The sequence below is a fragment of the Martes martes genome, assembly GCF_963455335.1.
Source record: "Martes martes genome assembly, chromosome: 9".
Taxonomy (NCBI): domain Eukaryota; kingdom Metazoa; phylum Chordata; class Mammalia; order Carnivora; family Mustelidae; genus Martes; species Martes martes.
Genome location: NC_137896.1, coordinates 83,287,560 through 83,292,066, shown reverse-complemented (window position 1 = coordinate 83,292,066; position 4,507 = coordinate 83,287,560).

Sequence of the window (4,507 nt, the reverse complement as noted above, 5' to 3'; positions counted from 1 at the left end):
TGTGATTTATGTTGGCTGTAGCTAGGCTTGGCTTTAAGCTCCTGATTGGGTCTAGGTATGCTCCACATGCTTCTAACCTACCTTGGTCTGGTGGTAGCCCAAAACACACAGTGCAACTGTGAAGTATATTTCACATCTGTGCTTGGAATCACACCTATTAACATACCACTGGCCAAGGAAGCACATTACCAAGCCCAAAGTTAAGAGGTTTTTAACTCCACTCATTATAATGCCAAAGCAAGTCACAGGGCAGGGAATAGGGATAGAGAGGTAGGAGGGAGTGATTATTTACTGGGCAATAATATATGGTACCACAGTATCCTATTTACTCTACCTGTAGGGCAAGGAATTCAAACATATCCACTTTTATTGCTCTAGTTACATTGTATATGAGCATAGAGATAATTATTTAATAAATTTGTTTAGTATTTAATAAGTTATTTTATATATTATTACACATAATATATAACTATTTTATATTATTTAATAAATAATATTTAATAAATTAATAATTACCTCTATGCTCATATACAATGTATTAAATAATTTACATTCTAAAACTTTAGTGACAGTACCATAGAAGTTGAAGACAGAAGAAGAAATTCTACCTCTCTGATTTCCTGAGAGGATGATTTATGGATAAATAAGTTAGCCACCCTGAGTCTTAGGACCCCTATTGTAAAATGCAAATGATCCTTCAGCCTGGCTCCCTGTATGTCCGTGAGGATAAGATGAAATAATGATGGCTGAAGTACTTTAAAGCACCACTGAAATTATTACTTTTTAATCTAATTTGCAGAATGGGAACGCCCTAACCAAAATAGCACTAATGTTTTTTGTTTTTTGTTTTTTTTTTCACATAGGAAAAGGGAAGCTGATCTTGAGGTAGAAAACTTGGGTTGGAACCTTGATTCCCTCCATTACTTGGTCTTTATGAATCTCAGTTTCCTTCTCTGTAAAATGTTGATCATAACATTAGTTCCGCTTACACCTAGTGTTTTGGAGACATCATATGAAAGAATGGATAAAAAACACTTCCTAAACTATAAAGTGCCATGTCATGTACAATGAAAGCTCAGAGCTTCATCTTCTGTGGCATTAATGTCTATTTGTCATCAGATGAAGGGAAGTCACAGAGAATTACAGGCTCAAAGTGATTATTCTTTATATGCAAATGTGGGCTTAGCAGGAGAAGCGGTTTTTGAGATAACAGTTTAAGGAAAACTGTGACATAAATCTGAAGACAGAGAAAGACAACCTTTGGTTGAGTGAGGAGCTTTTGGAGGAAGTTGAAGGCTAAGATTTTCTCTAGGAAAAGGTAAGCAGAAGGGTTACGCAAGTGCCAAGGGGCCTGTTGTATGGGTATCTTATTGCAGGGGACTCAGGCTCTGTTCCAACTGGCTCTTCAGATCTTCATAACGTCTGAGTTTAAACCAGGGGACTGAACTTAAGGGAGTGAGGTGAGGTTTATCATTAAGAGTGGGGAAGATGGTTCTGGATTTATAACCCCGCTGTGCTACTTACAGTGGAGGAACATGACCTTGGGAAGATTACTCAGTCTATCTGCACCTGGTTTTCTCATCTGTGATATGGGGATAAGCACAAGTGTCTAATTACCAGGGAGTGTAAGCACTGACTGACAGGTAACATGGCCACATAATCCTGTAGTCTCAGGGCCATATATGGCAGGCCTGAGAGAAGAGCAGAAATCAATTTCTTTCTTGGAGATCTTTCTTAGGGTAATTCCTTGGATTAAAATGATTGACTGGCTGGGATCATACAGGATGTTCTGCCATCTTCAGGAACTTCTTCTAGGCTCTCAATTTAGATCCCCTGGGCAGGCTTTAAATATCAAGATGTCCACACTGTATTCTAGACCAATTAAATAATAATTGCTCGGGGTTTGGTCCAGGCATCATCATCATCTAACTCCCACTGCCCCCTGGAGATGATTCCCATGTGCAGACAGGCTGAGAGCCACTGTTCTGGTACGACGGACAGTTTCCTTCCATATGGTCACAAGCACAGGGCTTTGGAATTAGATACATCTGGGTTTGAATCACGATTCTGTTGCCTAGTAGCTGTGGACCTTGGACCTCAATTTTTTAATCTATAAATGGAGACCACAGTCCCTATTTCATGAAGATGCTCCAAATATGAAATGAAACAATAAATCTGACATGACTGGCAATTAATGAAATGTTAAAAAAATGCGAGCTACTGATATTAGAAAAGGCCTCCTCTAAGCAATTACTCTACTTCATTTGTCTCTCCTCTGACCCTGTTCTACTTTCTACCACATTACCTGGTTTTATTTCTAGCATGTAAGACAATCTGAAATAATTTTTATTTTTCTTTATTGGAATATAGGTACTATCATGCCAGGGATGTTGTCTTGTTTGCCTCTGTGTTCCCAGTGGCTAGAACAGTGGCTGGCACACAGTAGGCCTACAGTAAATACTTGATTGAATGAATGAATGTTACCCTCCTTTGGAAAGTCTGATCCAAATAGTCTCCCTTCCTATCCATTTGAGAATTTTTAAACGATTGAGTTCCCCTTAAAAGAAATAACTGATTGCAACTGAAAAAAAAAAAATTCTAGAAACTCATGGCTATTGGCATAGCATAGTTCTGGAAGGAGTTCTGGGAGAGGGCTGCGCTTAACAGCCTGTCTCCTTTTGCTGCCCTGGAGGCTAGAGAGAGCACACCTGCTTTTCTTTTTCTCTCTGATTGACTGCAGACAGGGAGATCTGGGAAAGGCTTCGGCTTCCCCCCAAATGAACTCCATCCCAGGTCACTTGGCTGGGGGAGGGGGCTGAAAAGCAGGCATTGTTTTCTCTCCCACCCTCCATCTCTTCCACCTGTCCCCTCAGGAGCCTGCCTATATCTATCAAACATTCACTCACCTTTTGTTAACCCTTGAGCTCTTCAGAGCAAACAAGTCTCTTAAAGAGAAGAAACGCTTGCAGGCAGTTTACCTGAATACTTAAAGGCAAAACTTAAAAGTTTGCACTCATTGGTAAACTCAGGTGGATTACTTTTATAGCTGATTTAACCCAAAGAGAAGGGTCAGGGGAAGTCAAGGCTATTGAATAATCACACTTTGAAGGTGGCTTCCATCAGGCCCTTAGATGAGCACTCCAGATGGTAGACTCTACCCTTGGCCATGACTGAAAATCTAAACAGCAATTTCTTTCTTGAATCTAAGATTACAAACCAGGGAAGGACTTCAAAATTTACCATGTGAAGAACAACCCCTTCGGTTTTGTAAATGTGGAAACTGAGGCTCATAGAGTTTAAACTACATGTGCAAACTGTCCTAGCTGATTACTGTAGACACAAAACTGGAGTCTCAGTGTCTCTACTCCTGGTTTGCTCAAGTGTCAATGACCTCACAGCTGTCCTCCTTATTTACTAAAATAGAGAAGACAGACACAAGAGACTTCATCTTCACTGAAACACAGAATAAAGGTCACACCTGAAAGCTGAAGTTGAAAAGTAGGGAGAAAAGACAAGGGTTGAGCAAAGCAAACGGCTCAAACGAGTGTCTGAACCTTGAAGTGATTCTCTGACCAGCCCAGTGGAAGAGTTTTTCCCTCCCTAATGAACATTCTAGTCTGCGTGGGAAAACAGAATTTATTGTTGTTACTTGTTCCCTTGTTGCCTAGAGCCATACTTGGGTATGGAGAATTTGTACTTGTTGGAAATTCAATAGAACCTTTAATATTTCATTTGAGTGAATCTCCAGGAAGGTTGGGACATGAGCAAGGGTGTGCTGAAGATATTGTGAGCTACACCAGCCAAGTGTTTGCTGTGTTTTGCTTTCTTTACCTCACACTATACACCTATATTAGCTGGCTTGTCAAGGTAGTAATTTTTTTCTGGGTAAAAAAATGTACTGTACTCTTTGCTACCCATGCATTATTTAGGATGAGGTAGTTGTTTAGGTCAGTGCATTTACAAAGTGCTCTAGAATCATTTTTGTTAAAATATTCTTTATTGAACCACCATGAAGAGCACTGAAACACAGACTCAGGGACAGAGGAACCTTTCACAGTCACACAGCAATTTGTCATCCTATTCAACATAAAATTCAAACTGATTAAATCATTTTGTGAGTTCCACTGATTCGTGTTGTTCTGGAGTCTATCAGAAAGGGGGATTTTGTTGGTAAATTGTTGATATTATTTCTGGAGTGAGATTATCCTATAATTCTTCTAATTCTTAAAAAAAAAAAAAACCCAAATAATCAAAATGGACTCAAGAAGAGGAGTAACCAAAATAGAGCAATAAATAAGGAATAAGTTCAAAATGCTGTCAAAGAATTACTTTTGAAAGAGACTTTAGACCAAATTATTCCAAGTGATTTTTTTCAAAATTTTGTGAAAATTCCCATTACATATAATCTGTTCTAAAGCAAAGGAAGAAAACCACTGTAATTAATTTTTCAAAACTAACATATTCCTGATACCAAAACCTGACAAATATGCATTTAACAAAGCCACAA